Source organism: Columba livia, chromosome 3, assembly GCF_036013475.1.
Source record: "Columba livia isolate bColLiv1 breed racing homer chromosome 3, bColLiv1.pat.W.v2, whole genome shotgun sequence".
Classification (NCBI taxonomy): domain Eukaryota; kingdom Metazoa; phylum Chordata; class Aves; order Columbiformes; family Columbidae; genus Columba; species Columba livia.
The window spans coordinates 14,347,601-14,361,255 of record NC_088604.1 but is presented as its reverse complement, the minus strand read 5'-3'; the positions used below and the strand labels follow the sequence as shown (position 1 = coordinate 14,361,255).

Genomic DNA, 13,655 nt, shown 5'->3' with positions numbered 1-13,655 from the left:
TCCTTTCTACCTCAGGTTGGAACAATCCTCTTCAAACTGACTAGAAACAAAAAAGAACCTTTTCCATGGCTTATAACAGGTAATTGTGAAAATACCTGAAAATATGTTAATGATTTTGCTTCTTGTTACCAGTGCAGAAGTCAAGCTACTTAGGAAGAAGGAAACAAATAAAACAGTTATATGCTGAATTACATTTTGTGACTCTATGCTGAAATACCTGTTATGTTAACTGGATAAAATATCTGTATTATTCCATAATGTCTTTTATGGTAACACTCAAGTTATTTCTGTAGCATGACTTCATTTTGATACTTTACTCATTGTGACACTGAATGAAAAATTGTGTTAATGAAAACAATGCAGTCAGCCTTTTGTCACTGAATCTTATCAAAACATTTTTTGAATTTGTGACCTTTTTTTCTGACGTGTTGGAGCCCAATTCTGCATCTCACTCTACAGAGCAAATATTTTTGGAGTTTAGTCTCTGCTGTTTTGAAATCTTGCATAAAGCATTTTAGAATTTGAAGCTAATTGTGAAGTTTTTGGAAATGCTCTTTAGAAAGTTGAAGCTTTGTATGACATTCCAAAGTTATTTCCACAAAGCAGTAAAATTTCAGAAATGAAGGGAAGCCTGGAATATATGGTCCCTGTGACAATGATGAGCAAATCTGCACAAAGATAGACATTGTCAGAGACTGAAGAAGAAGTTGGAGGACAGTTATTCATATTTGTTTAAACACATAAATGTTAAAACCAATACTTTACACTCCACAATATTTATTTCTCACTGATTAAGTCTTCAGACCCCACAGATGTTTGGAGCTAACAAATCCTTTTTTTTTTAAAAAAAAAAAAAAACACCCACTTTTATTTTTTTTTTAGATAATGGAATAAGTATTTGAAATACAGATACTCTGAAGATCTTCATGCATTTGCAATATGAAAATAGTGAGTACAGAGGGCTGTGTATCTGAAGAGTGTAATTGCAGTCAGGGCAGACTGCATGGCTCTCATTAGTATTCCCATCTACATCTACAACTTTTGCATACCCTTTGTATATCATATATATACAGGCTGACTTCCATAGGCTTCCCATTCCCCTCTGAGTGTCTTCAAGGCATCTCTAATCAATGACCTCAGAGACAAACCGTTGGTCAAGACAAGATCTTGGCTGAATTTTTATTTTATGCAACAAAATAAAATATGTCAGGCTGCAGCACAGGCCAGTAGCTCCCTGGGGCCAGGAGCAATAGGGGCTCTTCAGGAATATCAAGGCTGGTTCTGGCAGCCAGAAATCATTCCACTGTCCCAACCTGCTCCAGGACAGCCAAGGGGCAGCTGTAGACAGCCCAGGACCTGGGCACTGGCCACCTCCCAGGGCATGGGAACATATGGGGGCCAAGAAGGATATCATCCCTTGGGCTGGACCTGTCTCACTGGTAGGTAATATAACATAAAATCATCAGAGATGTCTAGCAAATATCTTTAGATGGGAAACAAGCAGAGCCAAGAGCTGACAGCCCATCCTGAGTACTCTTTTTTTCAGAGTGGTATAGACATAGCCATGGTGCTCACTGGTGTTGCTAAAACCTGGCTGTGCCCTCAATGTGTTAGTCATTCCATGTCTTTCTGTCAAATTACATTGGTTTGAGAGAAATGAATGATTATGCAGACAAAGAGAAGAGGGGGATTTAGGAATATTTTAGAGCTGCACATAAGAGAATTCGAAAAAAAAAAATGCCTCCAAAACTGCTGAACTGAAATTTCTAGGTTAAACCCAAAATGTCTCATGGTGTCTCCTCTCATAAAGAGTGCATTCCCCATAGCTGTCATGTCAGTGGTGCATGGAAAACCACTAGAAGCTTCCTCTCTTTGCATTTGTAACCTGGAATAAATTCTCAGTGGGATAGCCAGTAACTTTTAAAAATGCAAAATCTATGAAGTCAAAACGCCAATGCATGGACAATTTCCATGTGTGCTGGTCAGAATCAGCTTACAAGAAATGTAAATAGACATCATCAAAGTTTTGGACTGACAGCAGCTTCCATGGAATTTATAAAGTAGTTTGTAAATTGCTGGTTAAATGTAATGAGCAGCAGCACACTTAAATGTAATATATGAAATATTCTCTTCCAGAAGACTTTTGATTCTTTTTGAGAGTTTGAGTATCAGTTTTGACTAACGCTTATTTAAACATGAATAGATGGTATTATTTTGAAATACAAAATTGTGAGGGTTTTCCATTAGTACTTGCATGTTAAGTGACACAAAACACAGAGGAAGGAATGAAGAGTCTGGGGATTCACAGGCAAAAACCCAGGGTTTAGTTCTGTTACCTGATAAGAAAAACAAAAACAAAAACAAACAAACAAACAAACTAGAACCATAAGAGTGATTGGGGTCTCAAGGTAAGGAATACAGACATCGTTTAAGAATGGATAATCTTAGGCTGTATTTCACAGACGTGGAAATACTGAAAACAGTCTTAGAGGAACACGTCCTCTTCTTTCCCTCAAAGAATAGGTGAAGCATATTGACTAATAAAAATCGATAGCTAAAATCAACATACATACATAAATATATAGCCAAAGGCGAAATTCATACTAATAAAACTGCCTGGCAGAAATTAAAATTCCTATTTTCTGCACATCATATTTATCATCTTTAGACATATTACTAGTCTTAGCTCGCTTCCTACGACTTAGAACTCTTACATTGGATTTTTTACTGGTAATCAGACTTCAGTTTTAATTATTCTATTCTGAAGAAAATCCATATTAAAAATAGAAAACATGCCATGAAATGCTTGTAAAATATCACTTTCCGGTTTTCTTTCCATATATTTTGGGGATCTTTCTCTGTTGTTTAGTTATTGTGTTTTGTTTAATTTCTGTTGTTGTCGGTTGTTGTTGTTTGGTTAGTTTGTTTAGTTTGGTTTGGTTAGTTTTGTTTTCCAGAACCCTTTTTACAAACCAAAATCAGAAATCTCCTTTCAGATCTGATTAAGTATTTTCAGATTTAGTACCAAAATATGAAAAGGTCTCACCCTTTCTTTTCTGAAACGAAAAAAAGGAATTATTAAATCTGATGATATAGTGTTAATTATAGTTCCCTTGATACCATCCTTGATCCCATTTTTCTTCATCCAAAACTATCATTTTCTAGTATGTTTAGTGTAATTACATCATTGTTAATCTTACCACAAAATAAAATATAAATGTGTTATTCAAATGTATTAATAAACAGTTGTCCAGCTGCAAAACACTTTTTCAAATAAGATATCACAACAGGCTTTAACCTTCAATAGCATTTATATTTAATGACACAAATGAAAGAGGATGACATTAAAACTTAAAAGCAGCAAAGATGAGACATTTCCAATCATGCTGTCATAGTGGGATCTACAAACAACATACTAGTACCCAAAGAACTGCTTTTTCATTCATTGAAGTTCAAGCGTAGCCTCATTCAAAATAATATTTAATTCTACGGGTAGTTCAAATCCAGAAAAGGCCATTAAAGTGCCATGACAAATATATGTGACATTTTGGTAGACTAGTCTGTTAACATAAGAGAGTTAAATTGTTGTTCACTGTTTGTCTCAAAATGTCCATCTAAATTTAAAAGACTGGAATGTTAATATGTTTAGTCATCTAATATGATATTGTATCAAAACAACTGTGTATACAACAGAATGTTAAATGTCATCTAATTATTTCAGATCAAGACTATAAATAAATACTGTCTCTGTCTTGCCACTCATTGATGCTGTGGTTTGACTGAAGCTATCCTCCACCCGATTTCACCAAAATTTTGGATGGGTTTCATTTTGCATAGGTACCTAAGGGCATGTTGTGTAAGGCCAACATAAGTTGTATGATTTTGCCACATTTTTAGTATATGCAGAGCAATAACTACTTTCATATATTGATTCAAGATCCCTTAAGATAGTGGTACAGAATAACTGAAATGACCTTCATACGTTCTTTGAGCTGCCCATTGCTAATAAAGAATCAAAGAGTATATAACTTGAAATTACATATCCAATTTATAGATATATGGAATTAGATGAGATTAAAACCACATTTACAACCAGAAAGAAACATGACAACATTCCTAAAAAATGTTGTGATTGTTACATATCTTCAGAAAAAGGAGCTAGTGCCATGTCAACTCATCAGTATGTTTCACTTTCCATTTTAATCTGACTTTTGTTAGGTTGCACTTCAACCCATCAGTTTCTTGTCTATAAATTGATCTTTGTACAGCATTTTACTATCTCTGTGGTCCTTAAGTGGCCATAATTGACAAAATAATCACTCAGAATCTTGCATTACTATCTTAAGTATTGAGTGTGAACACAATGGAAGGGGTTGACAGTCTAAATTTGTCAGAATGTCCACAGGACGGAGCACAAGGTCCTACTTAATGCTAAAACCAATTTAATAGAAAATTATATATGTGTTTCTCTTAATGGCTTTGTTATTCTATGTTTTTCCTTAAAATTTATAAAATAAATTGTAAGTTACTGCATTCATAAAAGGAATTACAGTTCACAGGTTGAAGAGTCACACTGCTCTGAAATGTGGAAATTTGGACTGTATGAGCAGAGTGTATCTTGTAAGTAATTCTGCTCTGTTATTGAGTACTGCACAAACCTGTGTTTAGTTTTGGTTTTCTGTGTGGTTCGGTTTAACTCCAGCTGGCAACTAAGCATCACACGGCTGCTCACTCAGTTTCCCCCCACCGCAGTGTAATGGGGGAGAATCAGAAGTGTAAAAGTGAGAAAAAGGGTGAGTTGAGAAAAAAAAAAAAAAAAGTTTAATAATTGAATACATAAAATAATTATTGATAATCATAACCCAAGAAAGTGATGCAACTGGTAACAATTGCTCACCACCAACAGATTGATGCCCATACAGTCCCTGAGCAGCTGTTTTCAAATTTGGTCTTATATTATTTCAGATAGTTTTAAGAATTGTTACATGATTTTCAGAAAGAGTCAACAGAACAAAGATCTGCTTTGAAACAAACTTCTTTCTGATGGTATTTGAAAGAAAAATAATTACATAAAGATATCTAAGAATTGAAAAATTATATTAAAAAAAATTGGTCATTTTTTCATTTCAAATACAGAAGCAATGTATGCACCTTGACAAAGCCCTAAGGAAATCACTAATAGGCATCACTGCATAAAGGTAAATAAGAGGATATGTTCTTCCCAAGTAAATGTTAGATAATGTGGTCTGTCTACAGGATAATACGGGTCAATTGGCAGCCAAACTGTTTCTGATGAGGAAATCTGATGAAGCAATTACTTTTTCTTATAGTACTATTAGAAAAGTAGTCTAATTGTATGCAATCTGTTCATAGACTGTTGTCAGGATGATTATTTTTTAATATTGCTTCTTTGATTTTTTTTTCTTCTGTAACTTTCAGGAAGTGCAAATGTTGCTTTACCTTCTCTGATCAGCACCTGACTAGATTTACTGATGCTAACCTTCTTGTGAATGTCAGCTATTGTCATGCAAAGAATCCAAATAAAAAAATATGTAACATTGTTTTTATGATAGTCATTGACGAAGAAAACATTACAGTAGAGATCCTGAGACAGAACCACTTAAGAGTATATTAAAAATGTATCCAGATAAAAATAAGAGTTGATGACACAGAATTATTTTTGTCATGGGAGGAAAACATTCAGGGCATTTCAACACCCTGTCCTGCGAAATGGGTGATCCATCATACTCTATTTGTGCATAGGCTATAAAATCAGTCTCCCATCTGTTAACAAAAGAGCTCTCAGACACCACAGTACAACGTAAGGACTGAAACAGAACCCTACATAGAATCAGTTAATGATTTCTGAAGTGCTGGCATACACAAACAGTAGAAACAGGTTTTACTGTTGAAAGTTCTCTACTCATGACAGCAGCCAGACTGCCTGCATCCAACACAAAATCTTTTCTCAATCACCAAAATGAATGCCTAGAGTTAAGTGCAAGAAGAAGGCAAGAACACTTCTGCCAAGTACTATGTTAGCCTTGTGTAGCTTAAGAGTTTCCTCTATCAGAAGTGGTTTGTCAGTATTTAAGATCAGATAGTGGATTTCTATTCTATGAATTTTTCTAATCTCCCTATGAAAGATTTTGGCAATCACAGCACCCAGGGACAATGAGCACGAGTCTTATGAGGAGTGGTTGAAGGAGCTGGGACTGTTTAGTCAGGAGAAAAGGAGGCTGAGGGGAGACGTTATCACTGTCTACAACTACCTGAAAGGAGGTTGTAGCATGGAAGATGTTAGTCTCTTCTCTCAAGTAGCAAGTGATAGGACAAGAAGAAATGGCCCCAAGTTGCCACAGGTGGGGTTTAAATAGGATATTGGGAAAAAATTCTTCATGGAAAGGATTGTCAGGCATTGGAACAACTGTTCATGGAGCTGGTGGAGTCACCATCCCTGGAGCTGTTTAAAAGGCGTTTAGATGAGGTTCTTAGGCACATGGTTCAGCGCTAGAGTTAGTTCAGGTTATGGTTGGACTGGATAATCCTGAGGGTCTCTTACAACTGATTCAATGATTCTGTGATTTCCACAGCTTAGCTGTGCGTTTTATTAGAAACTACCAATACATCCTATGCCACCTAAAACTTGCGCTAAACCACAAGAAGGGTTGATATTTTGTATGACTGGAAAAATGAGTCTTGCTGTAGTTTGGTTGTTATGCAAACCAGTTTTCTAGCATAAATCTTAGAACTAGAGTTATTTTAATAAAATTATATGCTATATTCTGAAATTGAGAGCAGTTTAGAATGTAAAATAGGTAAATTTCAAATGAAATAGCTGTCACATGGAAAATACCCCATTGAAACTGTGTATATTTTCAATCGTATCTTGATTGTGCAGCAGCTTTATTGTTCTAGAATGGGCATTTAGGGTGTGGAGAAACCTAAGGTTGTGAAAATACCTACAGAAAAATGGTCTGTCACATTGTAAGACTGATAGAAACAGACCATTTTGCAACCATGTGGAATTTAAACTTTCAGTATCTTTGCTCCTGGTCTGCACTAGCTGCAATTAAGTTGTGAAAAGAACGCTCCTTCACTTGTGGCATATCTGACAGGGAACGGAATAAGCATCTTGTTGTACACATAACACATAGCATATAATGAGTGATTGATCTGCTCACTCTCCAGAACACCCTCATTTGAGTCTTCTAAAATATCAGGTGAAAGTCAGCTAGCACAGACCTCTTCTGGAAAAAAAACTAAACCAAACCAACCAAACCAACAAAACACCGCCACCCCCCCCCCCCCCAACACACACACAAAATACAACAACAAAACAGGGTTTCCCATTATAATCCTCTCTCTGATATTGCCTCACATACAGGTCTTTAAAAATATCTTGGATGGAAGTGAATTTCACATATTAGCCACTTCCTTGGTTTGCTCATACTGCTGCCTGAAGGGCCCTATCTTAATTTTTTATTCAAGTCACTTTTTAAATCCCCAAAGATATTAATGGTGCAAGATGAAACAGTAAAAGTCTTAAAGTTATTTCCTAAAATATAATGGAAATATTCCTGTACAGTATCTTCAATTTCTAGATTTTTTTTTCTGAGATGTCACTGTAGTAGGCCTCATTGTTCTCAATTTATATTCCTTTGAGTTAATAGTCTGTTTTGATGGTAGAAGAGAGACTACAGCAAATAAAGTTGTAACAACCCCTGTAACTCTCACACTTTACCTCTGAGGTATTTTTAAATAGGCACATCATTCTTTATAGTCTTTCCTTCAAGCAGTAGCATAGTATATTAAATTGTCTTGATCTCTTCACATGTGTCACTGCCTCTAATTCTTCTCCCTGGATTTTTATTATTTTTTAATTTTATAAAATGTCATTTCTATATCCAGCATATTCACAGAAGATTCAAAGTGCCATAACAGTAACAGGCTACAACTTCTTTGGACTTAAAAATGTTCATATGTTCATTATCGTTTAAATTCAGTGAAGAAAGACAGTAACATCTGTTTGAGCAGCACACTGGAAAGTCTTACCTACTAGTTGCAAGTGTCCATGATCCTTTTCCACTCTTCCTGTACAGAGAATTCTCTGATAGGACAGAGCGATAAAATTAGGTAGTCATTCTCCCTAGCATCTACCACCAGGGTTTCTACAAATGATCCATCTAAATTCAATCTTGTGCAGAGATTTTTTGTTTTTCTTGAAAATGGCTGTCCTTGCCACTGAAACACACAAAAACCACTTTCAAACATGGTCTATATATCTACTTTTTTTTTTTTTTTTTTCTTTTTCCAGTTTCTTTAGTATACTGAAGAGTATAAAACTTGATTTCTGGCACCATTACATCCCTGCCCAACAATAATGTTAATAACAAGAAAGGTACAATTATCCCTACAGACTCTGTCCTTTTGTTTATAATATTACTGTGAAGCCAGACGGAGCTGTTTAGAACTGGGCAGATACCAAAAGCAGTTGTGCACTTGAAAAGAACCGAGGTGAGGAAATAATCCCCAGAGATACTGAGAAATTAGTCTGAAAAATTTTAGTGAAAAAAAAAAGAAATTACAAGCAGCTCTTCTTGTGAGGCAACCCTCAGGCAATTGCAAGGTAGTTTAAATTGTGCAATCCGCTGGCATCACTGCTCAAAGCAACACAGCTGCAGGTTGAGGACTAATTTACATAGCGCTTTGTCACCCTACCAGGTACAAAATTTGCCAGCACTTGCTTGCATCAGTGCTCAGTAACTTCTGATCTATCCACTAGAAGGATGTAGGACAGTATTGAGTCCTAACACTATCTCTATAATTGTGGTCTTCTCTATAAACAAACTATGGTTCAAATGCCTCAACAATATAATTTGAAGTTGTCTGTAGTTTTTCCAGCAGAAAGGAATAGAAAGACTTACAGGAGTTTGTTGATTGCAATTACTAAAAGTCACATGTCAACTAAGAAACTGAATCTGACTTTGGAAGTACGTATAGAGGTCTGAACATTTTAATAGCAACTTTAGATGTACTCAATACCGGAATTGGATCATGGGCCTGTAAAACAGCTGACAAGACAAATTTAGTTTTTTAATGATGCTCAACATAAGCGTACTTTCTTATTGTACCCATATTATAGTTCTTTTCTTGAATAATTCCTGGTTTTAGTTGCCCAAGTTTCCCGAGTAGCAGGAGAGTATGATTACAACAGGAACAAGGAAGGTAACTTACCTTTCTTAAAAATTAGCATCAAAGGTAATTTACACCATTCTTATGATAGTGTATATATTTGGGCATAACTGTGTGGAACTTGTGAAGAAACCTTTACAGATGCAATAAGGCAAAAAAGGACGAGTGAAATGAAAGCTTTATTCTGAACAAAAAAGCTTCTGTTTTACCATGGCTAGTTCATAAACAGAAAACACTATATATAATCTTACTCCTAAAAGTAACTAGAAATTGACACTATTTTCCTTGCACTGTTCTGTTTACCTTCTTACTTCTCTCTACAAAGATTAATGCCAGTGGTTCAGAACTGATGCCCCTCTTGTATTATTTGTTTTTACCACATTCATTTAACCATGGAATAACACAGTCTGTGGTTGTTTCCATCAATCCTGACAATTCATTTAAATATATTTTCAGCTCTGTTATTCATTGGTTTTAGCAGAGTAGCAATAATGCATTTAGTCAGTATGAAACTCCATAGTTTTACTAATGCTCTCATTTGCTTCCTGTATTTGTTGTCACGTGCTTTGCTTGCTGCCTCAATAGTCTATTGGGATCTCTTTTTCTATGCTGTTCTATATTACTCTGTATACGATTCACTGCCATATTTTGGTTCTTCAAGTAACCCTCTCTCTAAGTCTCACACATTCTCATTCTGCTGCGTAGTCTTAGTGGATTGCTTACTTTTCTGCCTTCATTTTTATATTGTCCACTCTGAATTTATCTATTTATTCTAAATATCTCTCCTCATGGATTTTGGGCCATTAGTGAGATCTAACATAATGGAAGTGTATACACAATTCAATGAAGGTATTGTGAACACCACATCAACTACACTGACTATCTAATATTTACCTAATAACACTTTATGGATTTGGGCTCATGGCTTCCCGTTCTATACATTTGCTGTACAGCTACAGAAGCTTTTGCATTTCTAATTATTTATCTTCTTAAAGGCTGGATAGAGAGAAGAATAATTAAGAAGCATCTAATCTTATCACCTTGCTGCCTTTCCCAGGTTTATCCTATCCTCCCTGTACAAACAAGGGAGAAGGAAAGGCTGTCTTCAAAAGTGAACTGCTCACTGCTCAAGATTTCTTCCTCCAAATATAATACAGACTTGCACTAGTCTTGTTTACTGATGGAGATGAAGAAAGTAACAAATGTATTAGGGTTGAGATTTTGCCTTTCTTTCTTGTACTGCTAGAGTTCCATGTCCTACTTCCTTCTGCCTAACTGCTATCTTGGTATACTTATTTCTAGTCATTCAGAATAATCACAAAATTCCCAAGAATCTGTAGTCCATAGCTCTATTACTCATAAATTAATGCAAATCTGTTTCCACAAATCTTTTTCCACTACTTAAAGCAGAAAATTAGAATTGTTACCCCTTGCCTCCTTCATATATAGCTGCTGCTTGTTTGTTTGTTTGTTTGTTTGTTTGTTTGTTAATGCTTCCCCAGCATAAAACTGAGTAATTAAACTCTCCTAGGAACGGTATCTAATTTTATGACTTTTAAACATTGCAAGTATTTTATATATTACCAGTGGTTTGGGGTGGGATTTTTATGTGGATTTGGCATTTATTTTCCCTTTATTCTATGACTTGACAGCTTGGGGCTTTTCATTTCTCTTACCCTTGTACAAAAATCTACAGTATACAAACTTGAATTCCTTATATAGATGTATCTCATTATGTATGTACATTTGGTACAGACTGCAGGCTAGTACTTTTCAAGTTTCCCTTTCATATCCATACGAAAAACTCCCAGGTTCTTTTAAATATCATTTTAAGGATTGAGGAGCCTTTATATTAAGGAACAATTGATTTTTAGAGGCTTGTGTTTAGCTGGCAATTCCTGCTGTCTCTTCCAGGCTGCATAAGTAATTTCAGGTAATCTTAATTAAAATAAACTTAAATCTGTAAAGGCTTACACAATTGGTTTGGTTCTCAATAAGCTCAAAGTTAACACCATTTCTGTGATGAGCTAAAATAGATAAGAAGGGATATATCAACACAATGAAAGTGTTCCTGTTTAGATAACATGCAAGTAGTTAATCCAGTATTCTGGACAAGCTTTGAAAATTGTGATTCAGGAAACTAAAAGCTCAAAAAAACCATGTTCTGATATGGTATATGATTCAAAATTAATCCAAATTTCAGGCCTTCAAGATTTGCAAAAAATCATAGCTCTTGGAGAATATCAAAAAGCTAGACAAACAAAAATGAAATCTCATTTTAATTCTTCAAATGAAAAATTTAATTATTTTAGTCATCATAAAAACATAAGTCACAATTTTCTATTACTATCTCAACTTTATAATGTGCTATAGAAACTATTTTTAGAATATTTGAATTAAGAATTCTGGATTGAGGAACATACTTTAATTTCTTATTTTTCAGCAAAGACTAACAGCTGGAGAATCTACATACGTGTATTCTCTTGTCAGTTTTTATAAATTGCTTTTCAAATAAGTTAGAGGTGGTACATATTTCTACAGAAGTTCTCAATAAATTTCCTCTGGGTTAATTGTTAGATTAATTTTGTCTTGTTTTTTAGTGAGAACATCCATACATTTAAAGCTGAAATATCTCAAGGTCTCAGATTTAGCATGCATAGCAATATTCAGACTTTTTCTTGGCATATAGGAAAGCACTGGAAGATCCACTCAGATATATATTTATTTATACCCCTTATAAGTTCACACATCTACAAAAGACATATGTAATCTATGTCTACAAGGTTTAAGAAGGATTTTGTCTTGGGTTTTTGTCTAATAGCTAAAATAGAGGTTGAATAAAATTGCTATTTCATCCATAGCTATTCACTGTAGAAAATAAAAAGCAAATCATTGAATATGGTGTCAATAAACAATTTGGGATGGATAGCATTCTTTATTTCTATGACTCAGTGAGAATATTTTACAAATTCTATAGCTCATTTCATTACAAAATTTGTTTGGAAAGAATGTTGTATATATATCAATATTGGTGTCTATATATATTCTTCTCCACATATATATATGTGTATATATATATATATATAATTTGAATTTATATAAAGTACTCAAATTCTTTAAACAAGCAAGTATCCCCTTAGCTTAGCTATTTTTAGAAGAAAAAACTTAGCTCTTGGAAAGAAATGTCTCATAGCAGAGTAGAGAAAGCATATTTAAATGTGCTAATTTTACAGAAAAGGATAAGAACACATACCATTAATCACAAGAATTTATATAGCCTGGACTATGTATTTGGGCCAGTTTTGTGTAATATCTTTACGAATGGGGTGGTTGAGAGGATCAAGTGCACCCTCAGTAAGTTTGCAGATGATACCAGTTTGGGTGGGTGTGTTGACCTGCTGTGGGGTAGTAAGGCCATACAGAGGGATCTGGACCAGATAGATCATTGGGCTGAGGCCAATTGAATGAGATTCAACAAAGCCAAGTGCCGGGTCCTATACTTGGGTCACAACAACCCCGGGCAGCACCTACAGGCTCAGGGAAGAGTGACTGGAAAGCTGCCTGATGGAAAAGAACCTGAAGGTGTTGGTCAACAGGGGCTGAATATGAGACAGCAATGCACCCAGGTGACCCACAAGGCCAACAGCATCCTGACATGTATCAAGAATACTGTGGCCAACAGGACCAGGGATTGATCGTCCCCTTGTACTCAGTGCTGGTGAGGATACACTGCAAATTCTGTGTTCAGTTTTGGGCCCCTTGCTATAGGAAAGACATTGAGGGCCTGGAGAGAGTTCGGAGGAGGGTGAAGAAGCTGGTGGAGGGTCTGGAGTACAAGTCTTATGGGGAGAAGCTGAGGGAACTGGGGTTGTTCAGCCTGGAGAAAAGGAGACTGAGGGGAGACCTTATCACTCTCTACAGCTACCTGAAAGGAGGTTGTAGCATGGAGGGTGTTGGTTTCTTCTTCCAAGTAGCCAGTGATGAGAGGAAATGACCTCAAATTGATATCAGATTGGATATCAATTTCTTCATGGAAGGGATTGCCAGGCACTGGAACAGGCTGCCCACAGCAGTGGTGGAGTGACCATCCCTAGACGTGTCTAAAAACATTTAGACAAGGCTTTAAGGCACATGGTTTGGTGTTAGTTTTAGGTTATGGTTGGACTCGATGATCTTAATGGTCTCTTCGAACCAAAATGAATCTATGATTCTATGTTTTTGACAGTGGTCAGCATCACAAGAAGAGGGCAAACATAGAGTGATACACCCAACTACTTAAACTGAAAAAGGGATAACATTCCTATTTCAAGAAAGCATCTCTATGTATGATTAGCCTTAAACACATGCACAGATTCTTTGTTGGTTTACACTAACTTTTTTTAGCAGTGTGACTAATGAGTCAATAGGTAGGCATATAACTTGGGTCTCTGGATATTTCTGCTTTAAAGGAAATAAAGTGG

General features: G+C 35.6%; 1 long non-coding RNA gene across 1 annotated transcript in view; it reads right to left on the bottom strand.

Annotated features, from left to right (window-relative positions):
• The window catches only part of LOC110362095 (uncharacterized), a 140,961-nt gene that overhangs the window by 59,350 nt on the left and 67,956 nt on the right, over nt 1-13,655 (bottom strand). The gene's annotated exons all lie outside the window — the stretch shown is intronic.